The sequence below is a fragment of the Diadema setosum genome, chromosome 4 (assembly GCF_964275005.1).
Source record: "Diadema setosum chromosome 4, eeDiaSeto1, whole genome shotgun sequence".
Taxonomy (NCBI): domain Eukaryota; kingdom Metazoa; phylum Echinodermata; class Echinoidea; order Diadematoida; family Diadematidae; genus Diadema; species Diadema setosum.
In genome coordinates, this window is record NC_092688.1 from 2,677,770 (window position 1) to 2,688,868 (window position 11,099).

An 11,099-nucleotide genomic window follows, 5' to 3' on the forward strand; every position below is an offset into this window, starting at 1 on the left:
ACTGTGCCCCTCATAGCAGTCATTATTTGTATACTATCAAATAGTATACAAATGATGCACAGGATAGAGTGTGTTAGTGAAGGTGCGGCGTGCTCGAGAGTATTGACAATGGTGCGACATGCACGAGGCGCAGCTGAGTGCATGTTTGCAACCGTTGTCAATACTCGAGAGTGCGCCGCACCTTCACTAACGCCACGAAATAATCCTGTGCATCATTTGTTTTATAAAATGGGTCGAAAACTAACAGCATTATTCACGTACCTTTGTGGGTCAATACCAGTCAGCTACATGTAGCACTCGCTCAAAAGTCAAGATGTCCGAAGATGTTCGTCCCATGCATTTACACACGTCGCACTCGGAAATCCCGCACATAAGTACTGTACATACGTATAAGAGTATACGTACGCCACGTACTGTTATGCACAAGAAAGGCCGCCGGCTGTTGTGGCAGCCCGCGGCCCGAACTAGAAGTTGTTTACAGGATTGACAGCGCGTATAGTAGCGCGTGACGCACTTGTAACAACTGATTGAGTGCGCACTGCTAGTGTAAACATTGTGACGTACGTCAGGCCAGGGAGGTGGAAGAGAGACTCTTCTTAGTGCATACCTGAAGAAATTAATGCACGCACACGTGACTCATTTCAGCGCTTCCAACTGGCTACATTCTTGAACCCATTTTATAAGGGACCTTGATACCTAGCACTACAGTTGTTGTGAAGTCCAACACTGTTTTGTGGAAACGATTTTGTTCCAGTACACTGTATTCAATCAAGCTAACAGGAGAAGGTGTAAAATGGTTTCGAAAAAGAGGTTGTGGGATAATTACTAAAGAATGCTGGTATACTTGCAACATGGGCACACTCAACAAAATTTGAAGTGAAATATCCATTTGCATGATATGCATCTATACAAAAGCTCAGCAACCAGATGGCAGAAATGAGACTTGACCCGTTGAGGACGCACTGACTTTGCTATAACACGCATTTCCCATAGATACCCGTTCGAATATACTCGGGACTCGTCTTCAACAGGTTAAACACTGAATTCCCAAACCCCAAGTTGAGAATCTGCCATAAATGCTTCTGAAGTTGAGGTGACTGACTTCCCACAATAATCGTCATGTGTACTGATCAAAAATACATTTTTATATGTAAAATTTTTACCTGAACAATGTAGTGTGAATGAAAAAAATTTGACTACGGCTAGTAGGGCCTACTTTGTATTCACACACAAAAATTCCTCCTCTACACGGTGTGACCCCACTTCGCAGGTTCTGATTTGTAACCTGCAGCCATTTCTCCAACTACATTGTAGATTTGCGCCATTAATAAACTGTACGTTATGTTCATACTGAGCCCAATTACTAAACTGCCTCTGCTACCTATGTGTAGTTCAAAGAATGGATTTGACTAGCATAAATATTTAACTACTTTGTAAAGACAACTGGTTCATAGTGAGTGTGGGCAAGACCTGCTGTACTGGTAGAAAAGTGATACCCATATTTTTCTTCATTTTATATGAATAGAGTGTTAGTAATGACATTAGTAACAACCAAACATTTGCATTCTCGAATGAGTGTTACCGTGCCATGCATGACTGTAGATATACACTGTATTCTAGATGATGTTTCAATGCACGAAACAAGGAAACATGCTTCTTTACCACCGGCCTCTTTATTCTCTCCAAATCCCAGAGTTGAACTTGCATCGATCTCAAGTAGGCGATCATGTTCCTCACCTTCAAAGTCGCTGCTTGCGTAGCCAGACGCTCTGGGGTCTTCTTCCAAGCGCGAGTATGATCGAGAGGAGTCATTGTTGGCCGTGTTGGGAAAGTTAGGCTGGCTGTTCTGGTCCCCATGTTCCGCTGCTCTAGGGTCTGGGACCATGTGGTTACGGGGCTCCACTTTATCACTAATATCAGCATGGTTCTGGCCCTGGGTATTGTGGGAATCCAGCTCATACAAATCTGCCATTGCTGGATGGATGTCTGGGGATCACTCTATAAAACCAATGCAGCTGGGCTATTTTATGCAGAGTCTGTACACCTTCCTTGCAATGAAATCCAGAAAGAGATCAGGCTCAATCCTTCTCCTGTGGCTGTGTTTTGGAAAAAGAAGTTGCATATATAAAATTATTCAAAAACTAAAAAACTGATAATATTGAAGACAACTTTTGTCAGTATATCGAATTTTAGTGGCTCTTATTGAGCCATGGATCAGCCTATAAATAGCTCCGAGTCTCCATAATTAAAAGTAAGATATCCTGGTATCATACTTAGTTCCAGTGGTAGATGTAGGTACAATGTATAATCATTGTATGTATGTGATCACCATACCAGCTACTATTTTAATTAGCAGTATTGCAAATTGCATTAAAACATATAATAATCATTACCAGGTACTGTGTGTATGCAGGTCAAATATCGACAGAAAGGGTGAAGGTGTATTGTAGATCTTATGAACAACAGGTTTAACCCTAAATGGTATGGGACCTGCTTTCCACACACAATGGTACAAGTTGTACACACATGGCACATGGAGCCCCAAAGACTTAACTACACAACCTACTGTAAATCATCTGTGAGGCTGCTGTAACTCATGCAGGTTTATTTTGATATCATTTTTTCAAGGTCTTACCCAGCTCTAACTGAGCTAAATCAAAGACTGACAAAAAGAGCACACTAAATACGCCTCAAAGAAAGTAACCAGGCTACGGCGGACACACGACAAGCAGTATGACCCCGTATCGACCTTCATCTCCACAAGCCAGCTAGCACACTCATTCTTCCCAGATGTAATTTCCCTTTGGAACAACCTCCCAAAAGAAATAATATTATCCAAGAGCACAGAAGTCTTCAAAACCAAACTAAAAAAGTCAAAGCTCTCATAAAATAAAAGAAACTTGTGCTACCACTCTCGTCAGCCCTGAGTTACCCTTCCTAGCGGAGGTCTTCGGGGATAACAACTACAAGGTACAAGGTAAACATGCTTTCATGACAATTTCAACAGAGGTGGTGCTAGTGAGGTATCCTCTAGATCCTTGAAAAGAAGTTGTGCTGTAAGGTTACTGGCTTGTTTGTGTGCAGATTTACTGTGTGAATACACTAGATAGTGGTCAGAAGCACTTTTTAAAGTGATGGTAAAGTTTTGGTTGAGACATAAAGGTTTCAGTTTTCAAACTTTTTTTAATGAGATATTCCAAGAGGAATTCAATGTTTATTTGATGAAAATTGGTTGTGGAATGGTTGAGATATCAAAAACAAGGCATATACATGTATCATAATAAAAGGTGGGATCCACCTTTACCATTGTAACTAAGATCGCTGTTTTACTTTGCTTTTGGATATCTCCGGTACCGAGATATCTCAGCCATTTCAATATTCATCTCCACCAATACTTCCAATTCCATCCCTTTAAACTGTCAAAATGGCCTCGAATGACCTATCAGATGGTGAAATCTCCTCAGAACACATATATTGTATAGTAAGGGTACTAGGTCTCGCGCAGGGACTTAATGATCGCGCATAGCGTAACTGCGTATAGCAAGCAATATTACGCGTAGGACTAAGCGCAAAATTTGCCGATACGCCCATGGAATAAAAATACCTGACAACTGCTAAACATGAGAAGAAAGCAGGTAAGAAATTTTGATTTCAAACAAATTTTTCACTAAATTTCCAATTTTTTGGAACAAATTTTTCACTAAATTTCCAATTTTTTACCTTATAATTTACCTACCTCAGCTTAAAATCTTTTTTTAAGGATGTTGTTAGCCTAGACGTGTCGTCTCGCTTGTCTCGTTCGTATGATCGTAGCCGATAGAATTCGTAATTTGTTCGATCGATCGTTGATAATATTCTACGAAAGCCGAAGCACGCTACAGCCGCAGAGAGGGGCAGACACTTTCACGCATGAAACTACATAGGGCAGCTGCGCGATCTTTACATACCCCGAGAAGGTGAACGCATAAAAAAAAGTCCGACATACAAACGGCGACAGCGCACTACTCCGTCATCGTATCATCAGGAGATTCTGGGAGGTGATTTTTCTGCATTTTCGTGATATTCATTGAGAATACGGTTTCACGGTATCACGGTTGAAAAGCTCCATCCGGAACATCACTCAACGTTGATAGCGGTCTGTGAGGGAACGGTATCTAATCGAGCTGTGCGCTCTTTAGCTTTTGTTTAAATATCATTGAATCTTTGATGGAAATTAATGAGTGGGGAAGGGAGTTCCAATCTTTGGCAGATTTTGGGAAAAAAGACTGTTTGAAGCAGTTTGTCTTGCTAAAAGGAACTTCAAGGGAGAGCGGGTGAGATCTTCTTGTAGACACGGAGGGGTCTCGTTTCTTAAATTCCAAGTAATCCGTAATAGAGAGATCTACATTGTTGTGGATCATCTTGTGCATCATGACCTGCCTGTTGATGAATCTTCTTTGTTGGAGGGGTGGGAGTTGAAGGGATGCAAGCATGGCTGTGACAGAGCTTTCACGTTTATAATCGTTAAGGATAAACCGTGCCGCTCGCCTTTGTACAGCTTCAACTTTCTGAATATTGCTCTTGGTATGTGGATCCCATACTGAACTGCAGTATTCAATATGGGGACGGACGAGACTTTTAAAAGCTTGGATTTTCACTTTTGGAGGGGCTGATCCCAGGTTGCGACGTAGGAAACCAATCATACCATTAGCTTTAAATTCAGGTACGATTATGGAATAACTTCTATTATAAGAGCATTTCAAATTTTCGTGCGCGATATCTAGACCCCTCAACCATACATATTTAAGTGATTCTTTTGCTATATACAGAGTTCTATCTTTCCACAGTTTGTCAGAAAAAAGATGCTGACTTCTCAAGTAGCAACAGTTCAATTGATGACAGTCCCACTCATAGTGATTCCAGTGAGTGGGAACAATCATCCCAGAAGAAGACAAAAAGGCTATCCTGGGTTTTAGGGGGCTAGATTCAGCACAGCCGTTATAACATTACCCTAACAAAACCCTTTTCATAGAACCCTAAACTTTAACCCTATCAAACCCTGGCCTTAAATATAAGCCACGTACCCTAGTTACATACATAGGGCCTATCACCGATCACTCCCCCCCCCCCCCCCCCCCCATTTAGCAGGGGGTACCATGAGTTCTGAGGAAGAAAAGGATGGACATCATTCATGCATATTGAACAATTGTCATGATAACTATACACAGCCCTGTCGCTGTCGCTAGCGCACGGCGTCTGGTCGGGCTATGTCATGATTATTGTAAAGAAGTAAGTAAAGCCTTACAAGGCTTAAAAAGCCAGAAATTGTGGATATAGATACCACTGCAATTGTACCACACAAAACGTTCAGACATAGAACTAGTAGGCCTGCTAGAGAGGGGGAAGAAAGAAAAGTGTCAATAAATTATATAAGTTTTACATTCTATTTAGAGAAGCATACAGTGACAAACATGTTTTTTCTTCACAATTTCAAAAGGGACTGCATTTAGTTCTACTACAGTTATTACCATTCCTTACATGTGCTCGCCTGCATTCTGTGAAAGAGGAAAGAATGCCTAACTTACCACGGGCACGGCTAGCTTGACTGCACTGTCTGCAAACGCAGACTCAATCAAGTATTTTGTTCACCATGGGCACACGCATGAAGAAGTGGCGATAGTTGTAGTGTTAAGTCGGTCAAAAGAGTCTTCACGAAACGGTGCCAGATCCATTCATACCTACAAAGGTACGTAGTCGTACTGTATTAAATCTAGCAGGAGCTCTGTGAAAACACCAGGTAGGCCCCTGCCCCCTGGGACTACTCAATACAGCAATACAGTGCAGTGCAGTATTAGTCAGTAGATATAAAAAGATGCGACTACTACTCATAGAGCTCTATGCTACGACTGTACACGTAAACAGCGATCGTGCACGAGAATCACGTGACACGCTAGTCAGCGGAGTGATCAGCTGATCGGCAAATAACAAACAATCGGGTACGAGTGTATGAGTACACGTGGGCAATGCACTACATGTATGTTACACTACTTATGATCATTAATTGCTTGTCTTAAAGGGACTGTACAGTACTTGTTGAGGTGGGGATTCTTGTTTTTAACATTCCTTAGTGAGATACTGAGAAACCTCTCGTGAAATATGAAAGAGCATGTAATTTTAAGAAGAATTCTACGTTTATTTGATGACTGTTCTGTTGTACGCTTACCTACAATCATGTCCCCAAAAATATTACAACTGGATTTTCGCATTGATAACGTCCAATATGAATAAGCTGTCTATGCTACTCCTGGGTCTTAAAATGCAACATCTTAGCTATAATGTGCAGAAAACCTCATTCAATTTGACCAAGTGGTGACAGAGTAATTTGGATTGTTGTAAAGTATGTCATGGGTCTGATTCTTCCAAGTTTATCACTCAAGTTGGATGCTCTTGGAACAGCAGGAACTCGGAGGAAAGGGAACCGTGACGGTGCCAGGTAAAGATGTCAGAGGTAAAAATGTCAGAGGTAAAAATGTCAGAGGTAAAAATGTCAGAGGTAAAAATGTCAGAAGTAAAAACGTCAGAGGAAAAAATATCAGAGGTAAAAATGTCAGAAGTAAAAATGTCAGAGGTAAAAATGTCAGAGGTAAAGATGTCAAAGGTAAAAATATCAGAAGTGAAAATGTCAGAGGTAAAAATGACAAATAAAACTGTCAGAGGTAAAAATGTCAGTCAGAGGTAGAAATGTCAGAAGTAAAAATGTCAGAGGTAAAAATGTCAGAGTATAAAATTAATGACAGAGGTAAAAATGTCAGAGGTAAAGTTGTCAGTGGTCAAAATGCCAGAGATAAAATGTCATTAGTAAAAACTTAGACGTAGAAATGTAAGAGGACGAGGTAAAAGTGCCAGAGATTTTTTTTTTTTCTCCATGTTGCTAACACCCTTCTTCCAACACGCGCTTTCCGTGCTTTCTCCTGAAAAAGTATAGGAGAGACCGGGGAGAAATGGGACACGGGGCAAAATATGGGACACGGGGGAAAATATGGGACACTCTTTTAACTTGAAAAATGCTCGTCCAATCAACAATCCAATTATATCAGTAAAAAGATGAGCCTCGGCACACTTTAAAATAGACATATTAGCCACGATACAGATCTACATGTAAGTTGAAAAAAAAAACAATTGTTTTTATAACCCCTTTTGGTTACTTTTTCATTGTTTTTTACTCAAAATTTGTTAACAGTTTTTGAATGCATGCATTATAAATCAAAATCTGGAAGACAATCACGAGCCCTATAATGTTTTGTATACACTCCTGTGCTATTTACTACTTTACTCTTCCCCCCCCCCCAAAAAAAAAAAGATATGCTATATGAATCTAGAAATGTTGTTAATGATCAAAATAGTACAATCTTGTCTTAACACCTGGGTATATCCATAGTTTTGCTAACAATATTAACAGATTTTGAGCCTGTATAATTTTTTACTCCCCTTTTGTAATTGAGAGATTTTTATTACTTTTTAGTGAAGTTTTCTTACTGTTGTTGTATAACGAGGGAACAACGTCATTTTCGGAGGCTGATTCTAGCAATCTTTATAGCAACACACCATTATGATAAACTTACTACGTTAAACATAATGGAATCTGACTTTGAAACAAAAGCTTACTTTGAAAGACATCAAACATTTACATTTTTCTCTTGCCTGCGGATCCGTTCAACAATAATTGCTTTACAACACAAGAGAAATCCCATGACAAACTATCGGTTTTTACTCTCACTATATACATAAGACCAGTCTATTGCTAAAGTTCGTCTCCAGTTTTAATAGTCATAAGATTGTAAACTGACCACGGGTGAAGTGTTCATTGAACTTCGAGATATTTGTTTTTGAGCCATGTGATATAAATCTATCAGTTTTCGTGCAGCGATCAGGATCGACCATGCCCGTCGTTTACTCGTAAAAATATTTATCGATTTGTTTAGAAATTGCGGCTTCTCATTATACAAAACGAACGTTTTAACATCTAACATTGTTCATTCTGAAATGAAATGAGAACAAAATTGATCAATAATGCTGTAATCAGTACTGACGAAGAAGTTTTGTTGTATTCTTTTTCCATCAGGGGTATATTATCTTGTACGTTTGTGTGTGTGTGTGTGTGTGTGTGTGTGTGTGTGTGTGTGTGTGTGTGTGTTTATTTTAGTGTATATATTATGTGCAGTGAAATACAGAAAAAAAAATGTGCTGGAATTGTCCACTGAGTCTCGAGTGTAAGACGGTGCAGTTAAAAGTAATTCAATTCAAATCAAATTCAGTTCAATAAATCCAAAACTTAAGTCTTTGAGTAATGGGGTGTACCTTCAGCAAAAATATTTATACATGTATTTTGTATATAGAGAGAATGATAATTGAATGATAATATATCCGCTTCTTGACTTTTATTAGGTATAAGATCCGTCTATATCGGTATCACAGAAAAAAAATGCACGATATATTATTGTTTTTATTACATGATGGTTGCCCTCAATATTTTCCGACTCGATACACGTCTAAATAACGGGGCAGTTCGACATTTTATGACGCCCCTCTTGACATTCAGATGTTTATGGGTGATGCTGTGGCAACGATGATGATAGGGTCGTCTGTATAAGAGAGCAGTTTTACAGTTGAAGCCATGTAATACCTAAATTATCATTACCAAAGGACTTTTATTTGGCCGTCATTTATGGGAAGTCCGTATTTGTGTATAGGAATTAAGTTATACCAGAGAGGTGACTGGTTATACGTGCCTCATAAACTGAGCCTGGGTCCATTACAGGCAGTTGCACATGCCTTAATCGAAAAATGAGGAAAAACCTTACCTGTGCTTTCACCTGAAAAGCCAACATCCCATCAATTTGGACTGGAGTGTTTACTCACATTCTCCCAATGTCCAACACTTCAAGTATTGACTTCGCGACAATCTGGGAATCAGTCCATCGGTATTCACTATAGACCCTTCTAATGTCACGAAGTCTTCGCTGGACCCTCATGCAAAATTCCGCTTTTTGATGGAATGCCGGTTTCTATAACGTGTCATGTTATACCTCATTAACTGCCATTCCGACGCAAAGATGCTGAAAGTGTGCCCGACAAATTCATCCCGGAGCTGGTAGCCTCAGATTTCAAAATTTGGGGGGAAATTATCGTAACCTTGGCAATATCCTGAAAAGTAATGCTTACCTCACGACAGCTGCCTAGATGATTATTATCGACTTCTTGTGTAAGCCTACGGGGTAGGCCTATATACTCATGAATAGCCATAGTTAGCCATCGCAATGACCAAAGCATCAATCTTTTATAAAAGACCGATGCTCTTTGTTTCTTTGCACGAGATGTATAATGATGCATGCAAAGATGCTCCCACACCGGAAATACGCGAGTGAACCTTTTCTTCTTAACTGCAGAAGGGTATAGGTATATGCCATGTACCACCATTCAGGCAAGGAAGCCCTGCCATTATGACAACGCAGGGAACCAGGGAGGGGCATCTCCCTGACGGAACTGACTCAATAGATTATCCTAAATCTGACCCTTATTAATGGGCCTATACAATCATGTGCAATGAAGCCAACTTCTTCTACAAAAATTAGTCCACAAAGGTCTGATTATATCCACTGGTGGACGGGCACTTTCCTAAGTCATTGTTCCAAAAAGAGTATCCACTTACGACTTGGAAGAGGATTGGACGTGGGACACGCATAGCGAAATCTGAGGGACTGACGTTACACGGACTTGTTTGGGCAAGGGGAAATCCAGTCCCAGAATAAGTTATTCTGATAAGAAAGAGTAATATACTACAAGTTCAACGGTAAAATTTATATCGAAATCGGATGAAAAGTAAGGAAGTTATGACATTTTTTTGAGGAAACAGTTCTTGAGCGGTCAATATGAATAATATAAATGGCAAAGTGAGCATGTCATCCCATCACAACTTGCCATATAGTTTGTACATACAATTTCGAAATTTCCAGTTTTTCATTCAAACGCAATTTTGCCTGAGGCTCAAATCTTGATATATTATATCTGATCACTATTCTGAAGCTATTCAACCAGGAATAACATCATGTTTCAGACTTCAATGACAAAAACATTGAATTTTCGTCATGTTATGATCAATGGAAAATTGTGAGGTTATGACATGGTCATCTCACTCATTTGCATATTTATCTCCACTGTACTAGAACTGTTTTGCACAAATTAGCCAAATTTCAAAATTTCATAACTTCCTTATTTTTCATCCGATTTCAGTGAAAAAAAAAGAAGAATAGATTACATATAACAACCAACCTGCCGAAACACTTGCTTTCTCTTGTTAAGTACGTGCATTTCGCAAATGAAATTAACTGAGCGATGATTTCCCAATGTATACTACAACTACACATGCATTTTCTTGATTGAAGAGAGTTATTGTCTTCTGCGCATGTAGCTTGTAGATATCTCAAAGCGCCGTCTTGTTTTCACTCCAGCCTGCATGGCTGTCGGTGATGCACGATGAGATGAAAGCAGGAAAAGCACTTTACTCAGAAACAGGTGATAAACGAGCGATGAATGTCCATGTGTGGTAGGTCCATATACACGCGTCAATCTTCTCACCCCGACTGATCTCGCCGAACCACGTAAGAAGTGTGATGTACGGAAGTGTGATGCGGAATCAACAATGGAGCACGATGCAGTAAACAGCCCCATCTTCGACAATAATTGAAGCAGTCAAGATGATACAGGGTACTCCATTTCAGGTTAGAGAAAAATGAGTGATAATGCAATCGACTCTATTCAGTGTCAATACCTTTCAATCTTCAGGATTTATTGACAAATCGTTTACATGTACTATCAGTCTGAATCCTGCTCAGGGATATTTCTATTTTCTGATTAATGTTTATTAAATACTGCATACCTGTGATGTGGTGAATAAAGACTTGGACCCGTGTAAGGATGTTACTGTGGGTTCATATTCTCTGAAATGATACCCTCTTGCAGATCTCTCGTGATCATCGCAACAGGTCAAAAAGGTGACATCTTGGACTGATGGGGTGATAAAGGAACTGGCAGAGAGCATGCACTGCCTTTACACAGAGGAG